A 27,388-nucleotide genomic window follows, 5' to 3' on the forward strand; every position below is an offset into this window, starting at 1 on the left:
AATAGTCTCGTCCTGAAATCAAACCATGCTGAAGTGCAAAAAGAGAGAGAAAGAAAAAATAAAATAAAATAAAATTGGAGACATCAACTTCAATTTATCTCTCTAAATAAAGACATTATTTTTAAAAATTGAATAAAATTTTTTGCTACATACATGAAACACACCTGAATAGCCAGGCCAAGCATACATTAAAATCAAAGCCTGGAAAAAATTTATTGAAGTAAAGAAATTTTTAAAAATGCTGGGGCTGCCATATTAATCTATGATGACTCAGACTTTAGACGTAAAAGGGTTTTAAGAGACAAAGATAGACAGTTCTAACTAATCAAAGGGTGTGTACATCAAGAATAAATCACACTTCCAAACATATATACACCTAATTATGGGCCAGCAAAATACATAAAACAACTGCTCTTTGAGGCCAGAGAGATAGCATGGAGGTTGGGCATTTGCCTTGCATGCAGAAGGACTGTGGTTCAAATCCCGGCATCCCATATGGTCCCCTAACCCTGCCAAGAGCAATTTCTGAGCACAGAGACAGGAGTAATCCCTGAGCACTGCCGGGTGTGACTCCCCCCCAAAAAAAACAAAAACAAAAACAAAAAACCCAAAACATCCACAACTGCTCTTGTTGATCAATACTCAAAATTGGCTCTGTTTCTTTAAGAACAAAAAAATCCTCCCAATGAGAGATTTCTGTATCAAACTGAGAAGCAATTGCCCTAGGGCATAAAAACCAAAGCAGAATGCTGTTGATTGGTTGGTAAGTTGAAATGGTAGAGGTTGATATTGGCAGTTATGCTAATGGTGTTTCTAGCTTTATTTTCTGAGCAGCTTTGCTGTAAGACCTTAGAAACCTTTCTCCTGTTTTGTCTTATTAAATAATTTTACAAAAATACTTTTGTCTAGCCATAGTAGTTCCTGCAGGACAACAGATGAAGGTATTTTTATTACAACTGCTGATAATCTTGAAAAAATACATAATTAACAACACAACAATAGTAGACAACTTAATCACCTTGTTACCCCTTGATAGAACAATCAGGATAAAACTAAATAAAGATATACTAGCTCAGAAGGAATAAATAAAAAAGAGTGGCATAATATATACATATATAATATATCATAAAAAATAAGTGATAAAAAGAAAAACCATATGATGATAGCAATGGATGCAGAGAAAGCATTTGACAAGGTCAAACACCCACTTATGATAAATTAATCTCTCAGTAAAATGGGATTGAAAGACCTTTCCTCAATATTGTCAAAGACATTTATCACAAACCGAATGTGAACGTTATATTCAATGGAAAAAATAAAGTCTTTTCCACTAAGATCTGACACAAGACAAGGTTGCCCCCTCTCACCACTTGTATACAATATAGCACTGAAAGTACTTGCCATAGCCATTAGGCAAGAAAAAGACATTAAGGCATCCACATTGGAAAGGAAGAAGTGAGGTTCTAATTGTTTCCAGATAACATGAATCTAGAATATCCTGAAGACTCAAAATCTTCTAGAAACAATAGACTTGCATAGTATAGAGGCAGGCTACAAAGTTAATATGCAAAATATGTGGCTTTCCTATACACAAATAATGAAAGAGAAGAAAAAGATATTAAAAGCAATCTTATTCACAATTGTGCCTCAGAAAATCAAGTAACCTGGAGTTAAATAAATAGGCAAAAGAGAGAAAACTGTGGAAAAAGAAAACTATGAAACACTGCTACAAAAATTTAAAGGACACAAAGAAATAGAGACTTATACCCTGATAATTAATTGTAAGTTTTAATATGATTATAATACATCCTAAAGTATTGTACAAATGTAATGAAATACTTATAAAAATTCCCATGACAAAGAAATGGAGCAGACACTCCTGAAATCATATGGAGAAATCTCTGAATAGCTTAAGAAATTATTATGAAGAAATATATGGGAGGAACCACTTTTCCCAACTTTAAATTGTATATTAAGCAGTAGCCTTTAAAACAACATGGTATTGGATAAAGACAGACCCTTGGATAAATGGAATGGACTTGAATATTCAGAGATATACCCACAGGTTTACACACAATTTTGTTAAAGAAGCAAGAAACACAAAGTGTAAAAAGAACACCTTCAATAATTAATTCTTGGAAAAATGAGCAGCTAATTGCAAAAAAATATAAACTCAGACTTTTCCGTAACAGCATACACAAATGTCAAATCAAAATGCATTAAAGACCTTGATATCAGACCCGAAACTTTAAGATACATAGAGGAAATTGTAGATAGAACACTCCATAATATTGAATCCAAAGTTATCTGCAAGGAGAAAATACCACTAGGCAAGCAAGTGGAAGCAAATATAAACAAATTGGACTACATAAAATCTCAAAAGTTTCTATACCTCAAAGAAAATAGAGACTAATATACAAAGGCTATCCACAGAATAAGATAAACCCAATACCCATTGGATAAGGGATTAGTATTTAAGATATACAAAGCTCTGATGGAACTTTACAAAAATATCTAACCCCATCAAAAATAGGGAGAAGAAATGAAGAGACATGTGCTCAAAGAAAAAATACAGATGGCCAAAAGACACATAAAATGTTCCTCTTCACTAATCTTCAGGGATTCAAAAATCAAACAACAATAGGATATCACACACCACAGAGACTAGCACACATCAAAAATAAAACAAAAAATAAGAGCTACCAGTGCTAGCATGGATGTGGAGATAAAGGGACTGTCTTTCACTGCTGGTGAGAATGAAGACTGGTCTAGCCTTTTGGAAAACAGTACGGATATTTCTCAAAAAGCTAGAAATTTAGCTTTCATTTGAGTCAGCAATACCATTCATAGGAATATATTCTAGGAACACAAAAACAAAATACAAAAACTCTCAGCACTCCTGTGTTCAGTGAAGTACTGCTTACAATAATCAGAATCTAGAAACAACCCAGGTTCCTGATAACAGATGAAGGGCTAAAGAAACTGTGGCATATACACACAATTGAATACTATGCAACCACAGGGAAAATGAAGTTATGAAATTTGCCTATACATGGATGAATATGGAGACTACTATTATGCTGAACGAAATGAGCTAGAAAAAAGGGATATACATAGCTTACTCTCACTCATTTTTAGGATATAAGAAAACAAGAGATGTGTCATAATAATATCCAGAGACAATGGGGTCAAAGGTCAGAAGGTACACCCCAGGGTAGAAAGCTTACCACAAAGAGCAGTGAGTGTTGCTAGAGTAGAGAAAATCCACTAGGATAGTGATTGACAGAACTTATTTCTCTGGACAAGAGCTCGTCACTGAAATTGAAGAAACTAAGAGGCAAAGCACCCTTCTATTGTTCTAGTGAAAAATGGTGTTAAAAAGGAAAGAGAGAGAGAGGTAGTGAGAGAGGGTGAGAAAGAAGCAATTTGTCTGCCCTAGAGCAAGGCATGTGTGGTGGTTGGGGGAAGGAAATGTGAGACATTGGTGATGGTGATACTAAGGGTTCACTGTGAAGGATCGTATACATTGTATGAATTAAACCCAACAATGGACAACCTTGTAACCATGGTACTTAAATAAAACAACTAAAAAAAGATTCCCTTAGCACCACTGAATATGACCCCCTAAAACTAAACAAAGCAAAACAAAAACTAAAAATAGAAAAGAATCAGGACATTCTAATGACTATTGACATCTCTTAAGATAGACTCTTTCTAGTGGACTATGAAACCCAGGTTCTTTGGTACCCAGCAGTTCATCTGGTTGCATCTCCTACTAGATACATGGTCTCCAAACCCCTTTTGGTTTGTTTTCAATTGTTTTGTTTTGTTTTTGGACCATGCATGGGATATTCTCAAAGCTTACTCATAATTCTTACTCAGGGATCACTACTAATGGGTACACAAATTTCTTAGGTGCCATGGATCAAACTTAGGTCATTTGCATGCAAGGCAATTGAGTTATGCTCTATATATTCTCTGTACCCTTCCTCCAATTTATTTGCTTGAAACCTATATGCAGCTTTCTTATTTTGTTTAGTATCTGCATGTTCTTACTTAGCTCTACCCAGGCTCTTTAACTGGATAAAATACTACCAAACACACATACTTGACTTCCCCCAAACCTAACTTGAAAACCCCACATGCTGGACTCCATGTGATGAACGGTTCATATTTCTGGGAGCCTTCCATTGTCTCCATCCGTTTTAATAGGTATTTCATCTGCGGGGAGCACTCTTTGGTAACATGAACCACGCTTTTGGGCAAGGTCATGATTAAATGGTTTCTGTCTAACCCCAACTCCATGCACAGGGTTTGATATTTGTTAAACACATATTAAAGGAAAGAGATGGATAGAACAAGGATGATGCTCATGTAAGGGATGGTGATATTATTCCTAGAGACAGAATAAATTATATTTTAGGGGAATGGAAAAAGGTGATATTTGTGAATGCCTAGTTGAGCTGGAAGTATATGAGTCACCCCAGAAGAAATATTGGGTAGATTGTCAACTGTATAATTTTGAAATTTAAGGCATGATTTTGACTGGACTGCTGTGACTAGACGGGGGATTTAAAGCTGTAGATATGGCCTTGAAACTTGATCAACGAAAGCAAAAATTGGTTCTTTGAAAAAATAAACAAGATTGATAACCCACTAACAAAACTCACAACAGAAAGAGAAAATAATAAACTGGATTAGAAATGAAAGGGTGAGATCACTACAGATACTGCAGAGATTCAAAAGGTAATCAGAGACTACTTTGAGAAACTCTATGCCATGAAATATGAGAACCTGGAAGAAATGGATAAATTCTTGGACTCCTACAATCTTCCACGATTAAACTAGGATGATCAAGCATATCTAAATAGACCCATCCCTACTGAGGAAATTAAAAGAATAATCAAAACTCTTCCCAATAACAAAAGTCCAAGCTTTTGTTTATCCAAGATGGATTCATTTTTTCAAACCTTTCTAGAGGAACTACTCCCAATCCTTTTCAGAATCTTTCATAAAACTGAAAAATTAGGAACACTCCCAAATAGTTTCATTGAAAATGGAAGGTCAATAGAGGAACCTAGGGACCACAGGACTGGCATAAAATCTTGTTGCCATCTTTCTGCTGAGTCTCCTTGTGGAAGTATTTTACTTTGAATGAGCCTTTGCTCAGAAGTACAGTGGGAATGAAAGCAAGTCCTCTCTAGTTATTGGACCAATTAAATGAAGGAGCGCATGACGTATGCTTTGTAAACAGTCAATAGCTCAAGAAGAGGGATGTCATATTTATCTACATTTTTAGAATAGAGAAAAAACAGGTAGTTTCCTATTTTTTGCTGTCATCTCCATGGCACATTTCCTGCTTTTTACTTGAAACCATGTGATTTCTTCAGGTCTTGGTCTGTGGAAGGTCATAGGTCAGGAGCTAGTTACATATTTTGCTGGAGGTTCTTCATTTTGACTTTTCTGAGCCACAGTGAGCTGCAGATAGAGGAGTAAATAAAGAGAAAATTATTCTCTCCTTCTTCCCCTCCCCACTTCAGTTTCTCCCTGTGGTTGGTGCAGCGATCAAAGGGAGTCTCACAGGAAGTGAGCCCCAGTGTTCTTCCCAGATGTGCTAGGGTTGGAGGTCAGAAGAAATGTGGTCATGTGGAGGGCAGGGCCAGACTAGCCTGCATATGTTATCAAAAGCACAGTGTGGGTTGGGGGATGGGGAGTTCTTTGAATTGCTGAGGATTTAATGCTTTCTCTTGGTTGCCTGGATACCATTCTTCCTCTCCAATATTCACCATGGGGCTGTGCCTGAAGTCCCCACTCAGGCTTCATGTGAATGAATAGCAAGCTAGTTACCTGGACACTAGTGATTTATGAATCAATCTCTTGCCTACCCAACTGTCTATAGCCTACCTAGCCACCCACCTGCCATGTTTTATGTCTTCTATATATGTTCTCCTGTGTCTTGCTCCCTGAACTGAGGTTTGGGTTCTCACTATGTGGTGTCATTGTCTTGCAATTTGCCAGCCTTAGGTGTATGAGCTCTGACCAGTAACTCAGTACATATTTTGGTCATTCATTGTTTTTTATATATTAACTCATGATTAGCAGAAAAGAGCAGTATAATATAAAGATAACATGGATTCTTCTGAGAACATATAATGAATACAGAAAAAGAATGGTTAATTAAGAAATTTTATAATAAGAGATTGTATAATGTATAATGAAACATTCTTGAGCTGGTTCTTAACTGATCTACTAAAACACCCTGTAACAGGTTGAAATTAATATAATTTTATAATTCAGTATTACTTCCTTTTTTAAAAGTCATTAAAAAACAAGCCTTCATTGTATGACTAAAATTCAACATCTTTTTAACATCAAACTCTCAGCAAATTTTTAACTCTGAATCTAGTAGTATATTAAAGTAATAACATGAGATAAAAACAAAATCTGATTTCCCAAGTGAGCTAAACATTTACTAGTACAGATAACAGAATCTTTAAATCTGCAATAAATGGGTTAAAATCATATTGGAAAAACTGTTCCTTACAAAGTTTGAAATAGCAAACTTAACCTTCCCATGGCTGAATGATAGCTTAGTTCTATTGATATACCAGACCTATATGTTGGCTGCCACAAATAATGAATCTAGGTTTGTGGTATTTCATTAATTAAACATTAAAATCAATAATTAACTCTTGCTATCTGCTGTTTTAAAAAAATCTGCTGGGAGGCAGGATCCGATGGCGGTTGCTGAGGTGGTGCGTGTGTGTGTGTGGGGGAGGAGGCCGCAGCTTTTCTGGCGCCCTGCCCGGCCAGCGGCTGGGCGGAGGGGAGTAGCCGCTGCTGCCGCTTAGGACCAGTGGGGATCCCCCGGACGATTGAGCGGCAGTTGGCCAGGGCCGCGCCCACTAGGCAACTACCCGCGGGTCCGCCGCTGGCCGTGCGGGAGCTAGTGCAGCCGATGGTAAGCGAGCTGTCCCGGGAGGTGCATATCAACATCTTGTGCACCATGCGAGGCTGTGGCAAGATCCTGCCCAACAGTCCCGCGCTCAACATGCACCTGGTCAAGAGCCACCGGCATTGAAAATCCGACAACCAGAAAAGTTTTGAAAACGGTCCCAAAATTCTACTGCTTCCCAAACGAAGGGTGCCCTCGGGGGCCAGTCAGACGCTTCTCTCAGTTTTCTTTCGTAAAGCAGCAGAGGGAACCACTTATACTAGCAGCCCAGGGAATAAAGGAGAGGGATATGGGATGCATGCTGGGAACAGGGGTGGAGGGAGGACAACATTGGTGGTGGGAATGCCCCTGATTCAATGTCACTATGTACCTAAAATATTACTATGAAGGATTTGTAACCCACTTTGGTCAAAATAAAATTTATTATTAAAAAAAAAAACAAAAATAAAGGCAGCACTTTATGAAAATGTATACAGAGAAGAAGCACAAATGCACTAAGTGTGGCAACTGCTAGGGCACCTAGTGGAACCTGAAGCGCCACACTGAGGACTGTGGCAAGAACTTCCAGTGTACCTCTAGCTGCCCCTATGTCATCTGAACTGTCATCCAGTCCCACGTATACCGAGATCAGGCCGAGACCCCTGCAGAGTACAGGGACCCGCCCAGCAAGAGAAGGAAATTGGAAAGTTGTCTGTACAGACAGAAGCTGGCCAGTCAGACTGAGGATTCCTTGACCAGCCAGTCAGTCACTGGAGCAGACTCTCGAGAACTTGATGCTGCTGATGTTAAAGTTGGTGACTCCTTTGGAAGCCCCAGCCTTGGATTAGCTGCCTGTTCCTACAGCCCAGAGCTACCCTCCGAAGTTGCTCCTGCCAAAACCCTGGTGAATCTCGTGGTGATGCAGTTCTCCTCAGTGCCTGTGTTGGTGCCCACAGAAGACTCCTCAGTCTCACCCGTGGCGCTGGGTGTGGAGCCCCAGGCCTCGGCCCCTGGGACCCTGCACTTTCTGCTCTGGTCCATAGGAACATTGATTCGCGGCTTGGACTCTGAGGCCTGCACCCTCAAAAACAGTCCCCTATTTCCAAATTTGTGGCTCCCATGGTGGTTGAATCCATCAGTACAATGGTGGTTGAATCCATCAGTACGGGCATTTAGGTGAACTTGGGCAAAGTGGCATCTAATCCAGCCCAGGACCTGGGCCCCATGTGTCAGAAGAGCAGTGTTTCTTCCTCAGCCAACTTCCAGACAGAGGTGTTCGTGCTGCCCAGCACCTGCTCCCTTCTCTTCATTGGCCAGCCCTAACACCTCCTTGTCCTCCTGCTCTCAGACTTACCTGACATTTGCCTCCCAAATCTCCCTCCCCATTAGTGTCCACACTCAGACTCTGGTGCCCAGCACTAAGGCAATGACCACTATTGCTGCTCAGACAGATGCGTTTCTCAATGTTTCTTTCCTGGCCACAGGGATCTCCCGAGAAACTCAGACACTACAGAATCCGACAATGACAATGAATAGGCGCACCCACATGTACCAGGATGTAATGTGTGGAGACCTGTTTGCAACTGTCCCTTTACCCTGTGATGTCTCTCCGGCCACCATCAGTAGCAGTAGCTTGGTTGCTCAAGACTTGTTACCTCAGAACCAGGCCAAGGCTTTAGGTCAAGAGGTGGGGAAACCCACACCCTTTCTGAACTTCATTGCCCCCAAAGTATCCTACCTTCCCAGAACATGACAGAAAATCAGACCCAAACCATGGATTTATTCAGCAATTTGGAAAACATCCTGCCAAGCAACCTTCCTGCTCAGCCCCTCGACAACTGGAATCTTTTGTTGGAAGTGAATGCTGGCCCTGACAGCCAGCTCCCCAAGAGCCAGCCCAGAACCCCACCATTGACCATTGGTCTCTGTAACATAGCCCCCGAGCCTGTCCTGGAGTCTCTGGATATCACACTCAGATGGACTTTTAATTGGCTGACCCTTCCCCTCGTCTTATGGCTGCTGGCCTCATTCCAACTTCCTGGGCCTGGAGATGTTCAACACCCAGACACAGACCTCAATTTCTTCTAGACAGCAGCCCCCACCTACAGCTGAGTAGCCTCCTTAAGCACTCCAACTTCTTTGTGAGCACTGACTCCTCAGACACGGAGACACAGAAGGAAGGGCTGGCCACAACCACCACCAAGAGCCTCCCCACACTCGAAAGCAAAGTGCAACTGAGCAGTGCTGAGATGCAAACCATGAGGTCGGGCTTTGAAGCTCTGGGCAGCTTGTTTTTCACCATCAATGAAACACAGACAGCCATGGATGACCTCTTAGCTGATTTGGCCTGGAACACCATGGAGTTACAGTTCAGCTCTGTGGAGACCCAGACGTGCAGAATTGAATTCTGTCCTTAACGTCTGAGTGGAGTGTCCTCCCATGAGATAGCACCAGAGATTTCCTCAGGAAACTGGGACCCCAGTGTTAAAAGCATGACACAAGCACTTGTGATGGTTGTCTTTTCGTATTTGTGATCAGAGTTCTGTGTGTAAGTAAATGTAAGTATATTATAAAATATACTATGTTCATCTAAAACCTGGTTTTGATTTGTTTGGTTTTGTGGGGTTTTTCTTTGGGGGAAGGGTGTTGCTTGTATTTGTCTTTTAACAGCTATCTTCCCATCTTCAAAAATACATATTTTTCATCTGTAATTACTCAGCTGGTCCAGCGACTGGGGTTCATCTCTCTTGGTTTTTCCAGACATTCCCAGCCACTTGCAATATGCTTCCCTTCTATAGGAGCACCAATACTGTGATACTGTGGGTTGTTCCTGTTAGAACCTGCTCCTTCCTACCAGTTATGACCAGCGAGGCTCCACGCAATGCTCAGCTGGGTCTAAGATTCATGCTTACCAGTTCCTCCATCTACTATGCCCTCATTGATCTGATGTGAAGACACAGTAAAGACTGCAGCTCTCTTGATCTATGCAGACAGCACGAATGCAACTAGTGTCATCCCTGCTCCACAGACCAGTACTGTTACATCTATGCATACATCATACTTCTTTCCCAGGAGCTGTGTAGCTGAAATCTTCATGCTTAAAGCGGTAGCAGCAAGCATTTGGTGTAGACTGATCCCGAGAGCATATATTATAATCAAGTGCCCCCCAAACAGACCAGTAGTGAATTGTTTCATACCTTGAGTTGAACACTGAAGTGTCCCATAGGCCATATTTGTTTAGAGCAACAATAAACTGTTGCTCTAAATAGTTATTTTTCTTTTTTAATAAGAACATTTCCCCCACCCCAAAATTTTTATTACTTACCACTCTTAACAAGCTTTATAGGGCAAAAGTACAGTACAGTCTTGTTCTTTAGTAAAAATAAAAAAGAAAAAATTCTGGGCTGGAGCAGTGATGTGAAGTAGTAAGGCATCTGCCTTGCCAGGGATAGCCTATGATGGATCACGGTTCAATCCCCCAACATCCCATATGGTCCCTCAAAAAACATCTAATCCCATCAAAAAATGGGGAGAAGAAATGGACAGACACTTTGATAAAGAAGAAATACAAATGGCCAAAAGGCACATGAAAAAATGCTCCACATCACTAATCATCAGGGAGATGCAAATCAAAACAACTATGAGGTACAATTTTACACCACAGAGAATGGCACACATTACAAAGAATGAGAACAAGCAGTGCTGGCGGGGATGTGGGGAGAAATAAACTCTTATTCACTGTTGGTAGGAATGCTGTCTAGTAAAACCTTTATGGAAAGCAATATGGAGATTCCTCCAAAAACTGGAAATTGAGCTCTCATACAATCCAGCTATATTACTCCTAGGAATATACTCTAGGAGCACAAAAATACAATACAAAAATCCCTTCCTTGCTGACTGCAAGAAACACACCTGCAACTACAGGACAAGCACAGGCTTAGAATAAAAGGATGGAAAGTAATTATTCAGGCTAATGGAAAACAAAAAAGAGCAGGAACAGCCATTCTTATATCAGACCAAATTGCATTCAACCTCAAGAAAGTGATCAGGGACAAAGAGGGTCACTATGTACTGATCAGGGGAACACTAGATCAAGAAGTACTAACCCTGGTCAATATTTATGCACTTAATGTAGAGCCAGCAAAATAGGTGAAGCAACTGCTTGCAAACCTGGAGAAACACATGAAGGGAAATGTGTAATAGTAGGAGATCTCAATATCCCACTATCACCACTGGACAGATCTACCAAACAGAAAAACAGCAAAGAATTAAGAGCCCTAAATAAAAAATTAGATCTAGGGCTAATAGACTTATATAGGACCCTCCATCCTCAGAAAGCAGCATACACATTCTTCTCAAGCCCACATGGAACCTTCTCCAGAAAAGACCAATTACTAGGATACAAATCTAACCTATATAATACCACAAATATAAAGATTATTAGAAGCACATCAGATCACTATACAACAGAGGTAAAAATTGACTGCAAGAAGAAGCAATGGAGAAAAACTAATACCTGGAGATTAAACAACATGCTGCTCAACAACAGCTGGATCAAAGAGCAACTCAAGGAAGAAATAAAAAGATTTCCTGAGACCAACGATAATGAAGAGACCACTTGTCAAAATTTGTGGGACACAGCAAAAGCAGTAATTAGGGAGAAACTTATAGCAATACAGGCCTATGTCAAGAAAGAGGAAAATGACAAAATCAACAGCTTAAAGGATCATCTCAAGGAATTGGAACAGCAGCAGCAAAGAAACCCAACCACAATGAGAAGGCAAGAAATAATATAAGCTAGAGCAGGAATAAACAACATAGAAACTAAGAAAACAATACAAAAATTCAATGAGACCAGAAGTTGGATTTTCGAAAAAATAAACAAGATAGACAAACCACTCGCAAAACTCACCAAAAAAAAGAGGGAAAACACCCAAATCAATAGGATCACAAACAAAAGGGGAGAGATTACAACAGAACCCCAAGAAATACAACATATCATGAAATCATATTATGAATAACTATAGTCAATTAGACTAGAGAACCCAGTAGAATTAGACAGATTCCTGGAAAAATACCATCTTCCAAGACTGGAAAAGGGAGACCTAGAAAGCCTAAACAGACCAATCTCCTCAGAGAAAATTGAAGATGTAATTAAGAAACTCCCTAATAACAAAGTCCAGGCCCAGATGGATTTATAGGTGAATTCTATCAAACATTTCAGGAAGACTTACTACCACTTTTCCATAAACTCTTCCAAACCATCAAAAAAACAGGAACCCTCCCCAACTCCTTTTATGAGGCTAATATCACACTCATTCCCAAAGATGGTAAAGACACCACCAAGAAAGAAAACTACAGACCAATCTCACTAAAGAACATAGATACAAAGATACTCAACAAAATCTTAGCAAACCGAATCCAACACTTCATCAAAATGATCATACACTATGACCAAGTGGGTTTTATTTCAGGAATCTAAGGTTGGTTCAACATGTGCAAATCAATCAACATCATACATCACATCAACAACAAGAAAGACAAAAAACACATGATCATATCAATTGATGCAGAGAAGGTGTTTTACAAAATCCAACACCCTTTCATGTTGAGGACACTCAGCAAAATAAGGTTAGAAGGAACCTTCCTCAAGATAGTAACAGCTATCTATGAAAAGCCCACAGCCAACGTTATCCTTAATGGCGAAAAACTAGAAGCATTTCCACTAAGGTCAGGAATTAGGCAAGGCTGTCCACCCTCTCCACTCTTATTAAATATAACATTAGAAGTCCTAGCAATAGCAATCTGACAAGAGAAGGGAAACAAACGAATCCAAATTGGGAAAGAGGAACTCAAACTATCTCTATTTGCAGACGACATGATGATATACATCAAAAACCCTAAAAAGTCCATGATAAAACTCCTAGAAATAATTAACCAATACAGCAAAGTGGCTGGATACAAAGTCAATACACAAAATACAGTAGCGTTTCTCTATACAAATAACAAAGTTGAGGAGAGATTAAAAATACAATTTCATTTAAAATAGTATCAAAAATATCACGTACCTAGAGATCAACCTTACAAGGGAAGTGAAGGACCTATACCAGAGAAACTTCAAAACACTTCAGAAAGAAACTAAAGAGGATCTAAAGAAATGGAAGAATATCACATGCTCATGGGTACGTAGAATTAACATAGCCAAAATGACTATTCTACCCAAACTACTACTCAGTGGTCCTCAAACTATGGCCCGCAGGCCACATATTGTATTTGTATCTGTTTTGTTTCTTCATTGCAAAATAAGATATATGCAGTATGCATAAGAATTCGTTCATAAGTTTTGTTTTTACTATAGTCAAACCCTCCAATGGTCTGAGAAACAGTGAACTGGCCCCCTGTTTAAAAAGTTTGAGGACCCCTGAATAGATTTAATGCAATCCCTATCCAAATTCAGACATCATTCTTTAAAGAATTAGATCAATCACAAAATTCATCTGAAACCACAAAAGACCCAGGATAGCCAAACACATATTGAAAAAGAAGAAGCTGGGTGGCATCTTTTTACCTACCTGAAACTATACTATAAAGCCATAGTGATCGAAACAGCATGGTACTGGAACAAAGACAGAACCTGAGACCAGTGGGTCAGAACAGAGTTTCCAGACACAAACCCCCAGATATACAGGCAGCTAATATTTGACAAACCAAGAACTTTAAATGGAACAAAGAAAGTCTCTTCAACAAATGGTGTTGGAACAACTGGAAAACCACATGTAAGAAATTCAAAATTGACCCATACCTCACTCCTTATACAAAATCAACTCAAACTTCTATTACAATAAAAATTTATTTAAAAAATGTCAACTCAAAATGGATCAAAGACTTGCAATCAGACCTAAATCTATAAATTTCATTGAGGATAAAATAGGCAGAACACTCGAAGACCTATATATCAAAAAGATCTTCGAGGATGGAGCACCAATAGCAAGAACTTTAGCATCAAACATGAACAAATGGGACTACATCAAACTAAAAAGCTTCTGCATGGCGAAAGAAACCCTACTTAACACAAGAAGACAGTTAACTGAATGGGAAAATTTCTTTGCACTCAAAACGTCAGATAAAGTGCTGATATCCAGAATATACAAAGCACTCAGAAAGCCATAGAAAAATGGGGAGATGAAATAAATGGACACTTCTCTGAGGAAGACAGAAGGATGGCCAAAAAACACATGAAAACATGCTCACCTTCACTTATCATCAGAGGAATCCAAATCAAGACAACAATGAAGTACCACCTTACACCAGTGAGGATGGTTCACATCAAAAATAATGGAAACAATTTCTGTTGGTGGGGATGCAGTATGAAAGGCACTCTCATCCACTGCTGGTAGGAATGCCCCCTAGTCCAACACCTATGGAGAGCAATCTGGACAGTGCTCAAAGAACTCAGAATTGAGCTGCCATTTGACCCAGCAATTGCTCTCCTAGGTATCTACCCCCAAGTTGGAAGGACATTCATCCCAAATTATGTGTGCACCCCACTATTTATCTCAGCACTCAGTATAATAGCCAAGTCTTGGAACCAACCTCGATGTCCAACAACAAATGAATGGATCATTAAGATGTGGTATCTAGGGCCCGGAGAGATAACACAGCGGCGTTTGCCTTGCAAGCAGCCAATCCAGGACCAAAGGTGGTTGGTTCGAATCCCGGTGTCCCATATGGTCCCCCGTGCCTGCCAGGAGCTATTTCTGAGCAGACAGCCAGGAGTAACCCCTGAGCACCGCTGGGTGTGGCCCAAACCCCCCAAAAAAAGGATGTGGTATCTATACACAATGTACACAATGGAATACTACATGGCAGTCAGAAATGATACAATCACAGACTTTGCAGCAACTTGAATAGACATAGAACATACTATGTTAAACAAAGCAAGCCAGAAGACAAAAGATAAACACAGAATGATAGCACTATTATGAAGCACCTAGGACATACACCTTATATACAACTAATACTCAACAATCAAATAACAGGGTTTAACAGGTTATAAACTCCACACACTGTAACAGTCAACATATACCAGGGAGCAGTACCCAAAACACATGAAAGAGAAATAACACAAACTCTTGACTACACATTATACCACAAATAAACCAGCAACAGCAGAAACAGCAGCATAGAGAGAACAGGTATTTAATCAGCCTTCTACTACAAAGGCCCACAATAATCCCTTAGGGATCTTATACAGAATTACAGGTAAAGAATACCATGGGAAATTGCTGACTCCAATGGAAGCATCTCATAAAAATATATTTTAATGCCTTAATCTTACTATATTTAAAATAACTTCTCAGATTTTCTGTCCACAGGCGTTCTTAGATACAAAGGGTGGACAAATTAAGATAGCATCTCGGGCATCAGTCACACGAGATACCATACCCAGCTTGCGTTATGAGAGTATCCCGATAAAACTCTTTAACATACCCTTTATCTCTAGATTATACCTTCTTTTAGGACTTGAAGCACGTGACCCGCCAGACCACTGAAGAAGCAACTGTGACCTACAGACTTATACTACAGGCTCTACTCATCGAACACATCCAAGCAAACTAGCATTCCCTTGCTCTTTTCTCCTCTCTTCTCACTATTTTCTTCCTTTTTTTAAATTTATTTTCTCTTTTCTTCTTTCCTGCCCCTTCCATATACTTTCCCCTTTCCCCCCTTTTGGAAATTAGACTATCCATACACCCCTCAACCCCATCCAGATTTCCACCTTATTAAAACTCTTCACCCTCAGTTCTTAATCCATTAGGCATCAAGACTGACCTCCTACCCCAATGAAACAGTACCCAGCACCCAAGTGAAGGGACACCCAGTCAACCCACACCTCGTCCCCGGCAAGAAAAGGCAACCAACTCCCTTGCTGACTCATGCTGTTTGGCCCTTCTTACCAACTCCTCCTAAATTGGACTGTTACTTGAAACCAGATGTAGCTCTAAAAGGATCCCCAAGGCAAGAACTCTTCCCAAGACCCCCCCTGCCAAAAATATTTTACCTATCTCAAGAAGGTCAGGGTGTGTGATGAAAGGGCGCCTGGGAACCCACACACCACAAGAAAATCTCAAAAGACAATGGGGAAACCTACACTTTCATCATAAGTACAAGTCCTGTATTACACTACCTCTTTAACTGCTTTGCTTCAAATGTAAGTTAGTCTCTTGCATCACCTTGTTCCTTTAATTACTTTTTTATTTCATTCTTTAAATCTTTTTTCTTCATTATATATATGTGAGCACATATATTTTATTTCTATTTTTATCTTTTTTGGGGGGTGAGACCTGTTTCTGTTTTTCTCTCTTTCCACCCCAAATGCATCAGCAATATAATGTAGCACCATTTCTCCCTGCAAAGACACACTAAAAAGGGGGAAAATCTTACTATAAAAACGAGCTCTTCCTACTAGGGATAAGAACTCAGACTTGTCTACAATACAGTGGCATCTCCCACCTTGAAAATATGTTCCGTGGACCCACCTTAGACCCCAGGTGATTAGACACCAACCGTCCAGCCTTGAACCCTGAATCCCAGACATAGAAACGACACAGTTATTCCAATAGCTACAAGAAACAAATCCCATCGGGGCATCCTTAATACTGCTCAGACACCAACAAGTGACAGCTCTAATATGATATCCTGACAACGAGGAAATTTGGAACAACTTGACCTAAGAGCAGGTTATCCTACCTCACCAGCTAACAATAAGACAAAATCAGAAGACTTGTCACCCTTTGGTCTGTGCAAAAGCCAAGATCACGATCTACATATGACTGGCTGATAGAACCATGACTGGGCAGTATGTATCCTGGGACCAATAAAAAAGCCCTAGACTAGGATTTGATCTACGACCTGTACAACAACCATGATCTCTAATTCTAGAGGTCTGCCTGTACAACAACCATGATCTCTAATTCTAGAGGTCTGACTGAGACAATAGCAAGTGAATGAGTTTTCTGGTAACATAATGAAAGAGGCTATCCCAGGCTCCATCCTAGGGTCAGCATGAAGACCAAGACCACCAATCACAAAAGACGGATTAAAATGGCACTGAGGGAACAGAACTTCTAGAACCACAAAGAAAGACTTCATCATAAGTTCCACTCCTTGACCTGTGCAGATACAGAGATCTCTAGATACAGAGGTCTGACTTTTTCACCCAGGATAGAGCAGAAGTGTTCCATACATGAAAAAAGCATTAAGGGAGAGTAAATGAACCTGAAAGGAGTCTATAGTTAAGTCCATGACAATATACTTCAAGGGGGGAGAAACCCTGTATCTCTTGGGCCAAGGGAATTCCTTTTTGAATGACCCCACTATTTACTGTGCCTGTGAAGGAGAGAAAAAAAGGGAAAAAAAGCACAAAATATTTTTATTTTATTATTATTTTTATATATTTATATAGTATGTGTAGATTTCTTTGTTTTGATGTGGTTATTTAAGTTTTTTCTCCATTTTTATTTATTTTATTTTATTTTTCTTCTTTTCTCTTCTTCCTTTTTGTGCTGTGACATGTTTTTCATCTCAAGATCATGGCTTTTATGTGGTGCTTATCTTTATTGTTGGAGTGATCACTGGATATTTTATTTAACACTTCTTTTTCGTACTGTTGTGGTGTTTCACCTTCTTTTTCCCCTTCATCTCTCAAACTAAGGATGAGAGCCTCTAGAAAGACTCCACCCATTTTGGGAGTATTTGATTTTTACCCAGTTTATTACTTTTCTTTTCTTCAAACAAAACCACATAACTTGAACTATTTAGTCCCGCCTCCCAATTAGAGGGGGAAATAAGGAAGGAACCAACACCAAACAGGTGTAAGATGACTAAGTAGTAAGATAGGCACAGAGGGGATCACTCATTCTAGCAGCCCTGGGGATGAGGGAGGAGGACATGGGAGGCAGGACGGGAACAGAGGTGGAAGGAGGACAATTCGGTAATGGTAATTCCCCTGATTTTGTTAATATATACCTAAAATATTATTGTCAATGATATGTAAGCTACTATGATTAAAATAAAAAATTATATTAAAAAATCCCTTCCTGGGAACTCTCATCCACTGCTGGTGGGAATGCCCCCTAGTCCAACACCTATGGAGAACAGTCTGGAGAGTGCTCAAAGAACTCAGAATTGAGTTGCGATTTGACCCAGCAATTGCTCTCCTAGGTATATACCCCCAACTTGGAAGGACATTCATTCCAAAATACATGTGCACCCCACTATTTATAGCAGCACTCAGTATAATAGCCAAGTCTTGGAACCAACCTCGATGTCCAACAACAGATGAATGGATCATTAAGATGTGGTACATATATACAATGGAATATAACATGGCAGTCAGAAATGATACAATCACAGACTTTGCAGCAACATGGATGGATCTAGAACATGTTATGTTAAACGAAGTAAGTCAGAAGACCAAAGATAAACACAGAATGATAGCACTATTCTGAAGCACCCAGATCATACATCTTATACACATCTAACACTCAACAATCAAATAAGAGGATTTAAAAGGTAGAAACTCTAAACACTGTAATAGCCAACATATACTCGAGTGCAGCGCCCAAAATACATGAATAAAAGGAACAACGCAAACCCTTGACTGCATTATACCACAAAGATAGCAGCAACACCAGAAACAACAGCATAGAAAGAACAGGTATGTAATCAGCCTTCTATGACAAAGGCCCACAATAATCCCTTGGAGATCGCAATCAGGATTACAGGTAAAGAATGCCATGGGAAATCGCTGACTCCAATGGAATCACCCCATAACATCATGTTTTAATGCCTTATATTACTATATTTAAAATAACCTCTCAGCTTTTCTGCCCACAGGCATCCTTCGATACAAAGGGTGGACAAACCAAGAGGGCAGCTCGGGATGCCACATGAGATACCATACCTAGCTGGTACTACGAGATGTTCCTGAGAAAACCCTTTAACATACACTTTATTTCAAGGTTATACCTTCTTTTAGGAATCGAAGCACATGGCCAATCAGATCACCGAAGCAGTAACCGTGACATACAGACTTAAACTACAGACTATACTCACCGAACACGCTCAAGCAAACTAACACTCCCTTGCTATTCTCTCCTCTCTTCTCACTACTTTTTTTATCATTTCTTCTCTACTCCTCTCTCTACTTTCTTTCTTTCCTCTTTTCCCTTCCTTTCTAATGTATTTCCTCTTCTCTCCCTTCTTCCTCCTACCATATACCTTCCCCTTTCCCCCCTTTGGAAATCCAACTACCCCCTCATCCCTCATTCCCATCCATATTTCCCACTGTATTAACACTCTTCACCCTCAGTCCTAAATCTATTAGGCATCAAGATTGACCTCCTACCTCAATGAACCAGTACCCAGTACTCAAACGAAGAGACACCCAGTCAAACCCACACTTCGTTTCCTGCAAAAAAAAAAGCAGCTAACTCTACTGTGGACCCATGCTGCGCGGTGCCCCCTACCATCTTCCACTAAGGTGGACTGCTACTTGAAACCGGACTTAGGCCCAAAAGTAGCCCCAATGCAGGAACTCTTACCAAGACCTCCCTGCCACAAATCTTTCACCAATCTGAAGAAGGTCAGGGGGTGTGATGGAAAGGTGCCTGGGAACCCACACACTACAAGAAAAACCCAAAAGACAACGGGAAAACCTGTACTCCCAACATAAACATAAGACTTGTATTACACCTCCTCTTTACCTGCCTTTTCCCAAATGTAAGGTAGTCTTTTGCACCTCTTTGGTCCTTTAAATACTCCGTTAATTTTCTCGTCCACATATACATATGTGAGCACATACATTTTTAATCCTATCTTTTTTTTTTTGGTTTTGTTTTGTTTCGTTTTGTTTTGTTTTAATCTTTTTTGGGTATGTGACCTGTTTTTGTTTTCCTCTCTGTCCACCCCCAAATGCACCAACAATATAACGTAGCACCATTTCTCCCTGCAAAGGCACACTAAAAAAAAGGGGAAATCTCTCACATAAAAAAGAGCTTTTATCTACTAGAGATAGAAACTCATAGTTGTTTACAATACAGGGATAACTCCTACCTTGAAAATATGTCATGTGGAATCAACTTAGACTTCAGGAGAGTAGATCCCATCCATCGAACCTTGAACCCTGGATCCCAGTCTCAGAAATGGCACAGTCCTTCACAACAGCTGCAAGTAACAAACCCCATCCAGGACAACCTTATTACTGCTGGAACACCAACGAGTGCCAGCTCTAATATGATATCCTGACAACGAGGAAAAGGGGAACAACTTGACTTAAGAGCAGGTTATCCTGGCCCTCTAGCCACTGATAAGACAAAATCAGAAGACTTGTCACCCGCTGGTAGGTCCAAAAACCAAGAACGCGATTTGCAGAGGACTGGCTGCTAGAACCATGACCAGACTGTATATATCTTGGGACCAATAAAAAAGCCCTAACCTAGGGTTTGAGCTACGACCTGCACAACAACCATGATCCCAGTTCCAAAGGTCTGGCAGAGACCATTGTAACGGAATGGGGCTTCTGGAAACACAAGGAAAGGCATTATCCTAGGTGCCATCCCAGATTTAGTGCCAAGACCAAGACCAACAACCACAGAAGATGGACTAAAATGATATTGATGGAACAGAACTTCTACAACCACTAAGACTGACTTCATCATAAGTCCCACCCCTGTAACTGTGCCGATACTGAGATTGCTAGATACAGAGGACTCACTATATCACCCAGGAAGGACCAGAAGCCTCCCAAACATCACAAATGGACCACCGGGAGAATAAAGGATCATGAACAGAGTCTATAGTGGATCCCATGACAATATACTCCAAGGGCGGAGAAACCCCATACATCTTAGGCCATGTGAATCCCTTTTTGAATGACCCCAATATTTACTGTGCCTGGGCAGGTGGAAAAATCTTGTTTATTTTTCATATACTACTTTTTATCTTCATGTACTACTATTATCATTTTATTTACCTATTTATTTTTGGTCGATTTCTTTGTTTTAGTGTGGTTATTGAAGTTATTGCCCCATTTATCTTTTTTTTTTCTTTCAGATTTTTGGGAGGCACCAGGCAGCGCTCGGGGATTTTTCCTGGCTCCGGGCTCAGAGATTGCTTCGGGCGGGCATGAGGTACCATGTGGGGCACCAAGATTCGGGCCGATGACCTCCTGCATGAAAGGCAGACGCCTTGCCTCTATATTATCTCTGTGGCCCCTTCTTTTCCCTCTTCATGTGCTATGCCATGGTGCCTATCTCAAGATCGCGGCGTTTTTTTTTTGTTTGTTTTTTTTTCTGTTTTTTTTTTTTTGGTTCTTTATCTGTTGGTTTTGTTCTGTTCTGGTGGTGCTTAGTGTTCGTGTTGGAACTCTTAATAGATATTTGACACTGCATTTCGTAGGGGTCGAGTGTTTCACCTTCTTTTTCTCCTTCGCCTCTCAAATCGATGACGAGAGCCTCTAGAAGAATTTTGCTTATTTCCGGCGTATTAGACTTTTACCCCAGTCTATCACTTTTCTCCTCTTCAAACAAAACCACATAACTTGAACTACCTTCTCCTGCCTCCTAACTAGAGGGGGAAATAAAGGAGGCATCAGGACCAAGCAGGTGTAAGACTACGATGTAATAGGATAGGTACAGAGGGGACCACATATTCTAGCAGCCCTAGGGGTGAGGGAAGAGGATATGGGTGGTAGGACAAAAAGGGAGGAGTAGGGAAGACAAACCGGTGATGGGAATCCCCTTTGATATTATGTAAATATGTAACTAAGATATTATTGTCAACAATATGTAAGCCACTATGATCAAAATAAAAATTATGTTAAAAAATCCCTTCCTTACACCAATAGTCATTGCAGCATTATTTACTATAGCAACTCTGGAAACAATCAAGATGCCCCTCAACAGATGAATGACTAAAGAAACTATGGTACATATACACAATGGAATATTATGCAGCCGTCAGAAGAGACGAAGTCATGAAAGTTTTCTATTCATGGATGTTCATGGAATATATTATGCTGAGTGAAATAAATTAGAGAGAGACACACAATGGTCTCAGTCATTTATGGGTTTTTAAAAAATGAAAGACATTTTTGCAATAATTTTTTTTAAAGACAAAAGAAAGGAGGGCTGGAAGATCCAGTTCACCTCATGAAGCTCACCACAAAGTGTGATGAGCTTAATTAGAGAAATAACTACATTGCGAATTATCCTAACAATGAGAATGTATGAGGGAAATAGAAAGCCTGTGTAGAGTTCAGGCAGGGATGAGGTGGGGAGGAGGGAGACGTGGGACATTGGTGATGTGAATGCTGCGCTGGTGATGGGGGTGTTCTTTACATGACAGAAATCCAACCACAATCATGTTTGTAATCAAGGTGTTTAAATAAAATATGATTTAAAAAAAGAAAACAGAAAGCTCCAAACTGAAGTAACAGGTCTGAAGAACTCAGGAGAGTAATTGAAAAGCTGATTGAAAGCCTCTGCTACAGGGTAACAGCAGCTGAGGATGGAATCAGTGATCTGGAATATGAGATGTATAACAACTCTATACAGCAGAAGAGATCGGAAAAAAGCATTAAATAAATGATCAGACAATGGAAAAATTACTCAAAGAATGTGAACAGATGAAGATAGAAGTCTTTGATAAGCTCAACAGAAACAACTTAAGAATCATTGGAGTCCCAGCGTCCCAGGAAGAAAACTTCCAGAAGGAATCAACAGTCGAGGACATCATTACAGAGAAACTACCAGAGCTAAAGACTACATGCGAACATGTCCTGCATGCCTGAAGACTATCAGCTGAAAGAGACCCAAGGAAAAGCACCCCCAAGACATATCCTAGTCTGAATGACAAATCCTACAGATAGGGATAACATACTGAGAGCAGCAAGATCAAAAAGGGAAATTACATTCAAGGGAGCATCCTTGAGATTTACAGCAGACCTGTCACAATAAACACTTAATGCCAGAAAGCAGTGGTGGAAAATAGTGAAAAAAAAAAACAATTAATAAATGCTTTGCCTAGAATACTGCTCCCAGAAATACTCACTCAGGTTTGAAGGAAGCATACATAGCTTCACACATAAATAACAGCTCATAAACTTTGCAGATTCAAAATCGGCCTTAAAAGACAAACTAAAAGGTCTAATTTAAGACAAGACAGACCAACAAACACACCAAAATTCTACACAAAGATGTCACTAAGTCCCATGAAAATTATTTTTCTCAATGTCAATGAACTAAATGCACCTGTTAAGAGACACAGAGTGGCAAAATGGATCAACATATGAATCCAACCTTCTGCTGCCTACAAGGAACACACCTGAATAGTCAGAAAAAATATAGTCTCAAATTCGAAGGCTGGTGGAAAATTATCCAAGCAAACAACACCCTTAAAAAGCTGGAGTGGCCATACTAATATCAGAACACAAACTTTATATTCAGAAAACTGTAAGGGAGACAAAGATGGATATTTATACTAATAAAGAGATATGAACAACACGAAAAAGTTGTACTCATTAACATATATTCACTTAAAGAGGGATCAGAAAAATATTTAATACAATTATTGACAAATCTTAAAAAAGATATTAATAACAACACAATAATTGTGGGAGACCTCAACACTGCCCTGTCACCCCTTGATATGTCAACCAGACTGAAACCCAACAAAAATATACTAGCTATAAAAAGAAAAATGGAAGAGAGTTGGCTAGTAGATATATAGGGCACTCTATTCCCAGAAACCAGGATACACATTCTTCCTTAATGCACATGTACCATTCTCCTGGATAGACCACATGCTGGCCCATAAAAATATCTCCAATAAAATCAAGAGGATAGAAATCATGCAAACTAACTTCGCTGCTCACAAGGCACCGAAATTATACTTGAACTACAAAGGGTGAGAGAAGAAAAACTTTTAACAACTGGAAATTAAACAGATCACTACTGAACAACCAGTGGGTGACAGATGAAATCAAAGAGGAATTCAAAACATTCTTGGAAAGAATGACAATAAAGACACAAATTATCAGAATTCATGGGACACAGTAAAAGTGGTACAGAGAAGGAAATTTATAGCTTTGCTAGCACACATTATGAAGGAAGAAGGAGCATACATGAATGGCTTAATAACACAGCTTATAAAATTAAAAAATGTTCAACAAATGGGTTCCAAAAATAGGTATTCAGAAAGAAATAACAAATTTAGAGCAGAAATCTATAAAGTGAAAATCCATAAAGCAGCCTGAAAGATCAATGAAAGCAAAAGTTGGTTCTTTGAAAATATAAACAAGATTGATAAACCAGTGGCAAAACTCTCAAAGAAATTGAGAGAAACTTGATAAACCGCATTAAAAATGAAAAGGGGGAGATCACTACAGATATTGCAGATATTCAAAGGGTAATCAGAATCTACTTTCAGAAACTATGCCACAAAACATGTGAACCTGGCATAAATCGACAAATTCTTGGACTCTTATAACCTTCCACGGTTAAATAAATATGAGATAGCATATCTAAACAGCCCCATCAATATACAGGAATTTAAAATGATGATCAAAAATTTTTCCAAGAATAAAAGACCAGGCCCAGATGGGTTCACTAAAGGATTCTTTCAAGCCTTTCAAGAGAAACTTCTACCAATTCTTTTAAGGCTCTTTCATAAAATTGAAGAAGCAGGAACACTTCCAAATAGATTCTATGAAGCAAAGATCACCGTGATGACAAATCCAGACAGAGATGTTACCAAAAATAAAATTACAGACTAATATTCCTGATGAAAACAGATGCAAAAAAATCCTCAATAAAATTCTCGCAAATAGAATTCAATGTATCATCAAGAAGGTCATCCACCAGGACCAAGTTGGTTTTATCCCAGGAATGCAAGTATGGTTTAATATCCATAAATCAGTCTACATAATATACCATATCAACAAAAATTCATATGATCATATCAATAGATGCAGAAAAAGCATTTGATAAATTCCAACACCATTTTTTTGTTTTGTTTTGTTTTGTTTTTGGGTCACACCTGACAGCACTCAGGGAATACTCCTGGCTTTATGTTCAGAAATAGCCCCGGCAGGCTTGGGGAACCATATGGGATGCCAGGATTCAAAACACTATCCTTCTGCATGCAAGGCAAATGCCCTACCACTGTGCTATCGCTCTGGATCCCAAAATTCATCTTGATAAAATCCTTCATCAAGACTGGGAATCAAAGGAACTTTTTAAAAAATAGTCAAGGCCATTTACCACAAGCCAATGACAAATATTTCAATGGAGATAAACTAAAGCCTTTTTCCTAAAATCTGGTACAAGACAAGTCTGCCCTCTCTCATCACTCCTATTCAAAATAGTGCTGGAAGTACTTGCCATAGAAATTAGGCAAGAAAAAAATATGAAGGGCACCCAGATAGGTAAGGAAGAAGTCAAGGTCTCACTGTTTGTAGATGACATGTTAATATATTTAGAAAACTCTAAGGTCTCTACCAAAAAGTTTCTAGAAAAAATGGATTCATATCACAAATTGGCAGGCTGCAAAATTAACATGCAAAAGTCAATGGCCTTCTTATACACTAATAATGATAGAGAAGAAATGGACATTGAAAAATTCCCATCCCCGATCCAGGCTGAACTGTGGAGCTAGTCTCTGCCACTGGGGCTGAGCTGCACCATCTGCTGGGGAGACGAAGGGCGGTTGATCTAGGCTGACCTGTGGAACTCGTCTATGCAACTGGGACTGAACCACACCTTCTGCCAAGAAGGTGGAGATATGGTTGATCCAGGCCAAACTGTGGGGCTCATCTCTGCAGCTGGGGCTGAGCCATGACACCTGCTGAGTGTAGGGAGAGGCGGTAGATCCAAGCTGACCTGTGGAGCTCAGTACCTGTATACAGCTGGGGGCTGAACCACACTTTCTGTCAGCTAGGGGGAGAGAAATTTAATACAGGCCGACCTGTGGGGCTCATCCCTTTTGCTGGGCCTGAACCACCCATCTGCCAAATTTGGGGAGGGGCAGTTGACCGAGGCAGACATGTGGAGATCAATCACTCCAATCCAAACCACAAAATGCAAAGAAAAATGGGCAAACTAAAGAAGACGCTAACAACCGGGGATATGGAGAGAAATCCTAGCAAGTTCCCAAAGTCCACCAAAATGCATGGGCCCAATAGATGAAGACCTAAAAGCAACATTTCAAGCTATGGCAAAAGAAATCATGGAATCACTAGACAGCGAGGTCAAGAAATCCATAGATGAACAAATCAACATACTCAAATAAGAACTTTTATAAAACATGAAAGAATCCATACAAATGGAATTAGAGGGAAAAAAGTCTTAGTAAGCTATAGTGGCAGAAAAACACAGTTGGAGAATCACATAGAAGAACTTGAAGAAAAACTGCAAACCAATAATGAAGAAGAAGCCAATAAGAAAATAAAAGGTAAAGCATTGGAAGAAAAAGGTATTTAATGAACAAAGACAAAAGAAATAATCTACAGATTGTAGGAATACAGGAAGGGGAGGAAATAGGGAAAGGGGGAGAGCAAGTATTTAGGGAAATAATAGCAGAAAACTTTCCCACTCTCTGGAAAGAGGCTTCTGTGCAAATCCAGGAGATGAAAAGAATCCCTAATAAAATAGACCCTAATAAAACAACACCAAACGGCAAAAAAACAAAAAAACAAAAAACAAAAACAAAGAGAAGAATGAAATCATTAAAGCAATAAAGGAGAAAAAACCCTCAAGTACAAAGGAAGGAACATAAGAATCAAACAGATCTCCCATTTGAAATAATTCAAGCAAGAAGACAGTGGAATGATATATTTAAGTGACTGAAGGAAAAAAAATCCAACCTAGAGTCTACTACCGAGCAAAACTCTCATTTATATGGGAGGGAGGACTAAAAACATTCTCAGACAAAAAACAACTTGCATTATTTGCGTAAAGAAACAGATTCTAAATGATATCCTTAGAGATGAATTACACAATCCAAAACCTCCGATTATAACAACAACAACCATATACAATACAATTGCATAACAGCCCTCCCTAATAATAAACTTCTTAAATGTCACTGGACTAAACTGTCCCATTAAAAGACACATAGTAGAGTCTTGGATCAAAAAACAAAAACCGAATTTCTGCTACCTGTATGAAACACACCTACAAGTACAGGATAGACAAAGGTTCAGAATAAAAGGATGGAAATCAATTATTCAAGGCAATGGAAACCAAAAAAGGTGGGACAACCATTCTTTTTTTTTTAAATTTTTCTCTTTATTTGAATATCTTGATTACATAAATGATTGTGATAAAGTTTCAGTCATATAAAGAACACCCCTCTTCACCAGTGCAACATTCCCGCCACAAATGTCCCAAATAT

General features: G+C 39.6%; 1 pseudogene; it reads left to right on the top strand.

Annotated features, from left to right (window-relative positions):
• Window positions 1-6,737: 6,737 nt before the first annotated feature.
• LOC125998861 (ATM interactor-like) lies at window positions 6,738-9,351 on the top strand (annotated as a pseudogene).
• The last annotated feature ends 18,037 nt before the right edge of the window (window positions 9,352-27,388 follow it).

Source organism: Suncus etruscus, chromosome X (genome assembly GCF_024139225.1).
Source record: "Suncus etruscus isolate mSunEtr1 chromosome X, mSunEtr1.pri.cur, whole genome shotgun sequence".
Classification (NCBI taxonomy): domain Eukaryota; kingdom Metazoa; phylum Chordata; class Mammalia; order Eulipotyphla; family Soricidae; genus Suncus; species Suncus etruscus.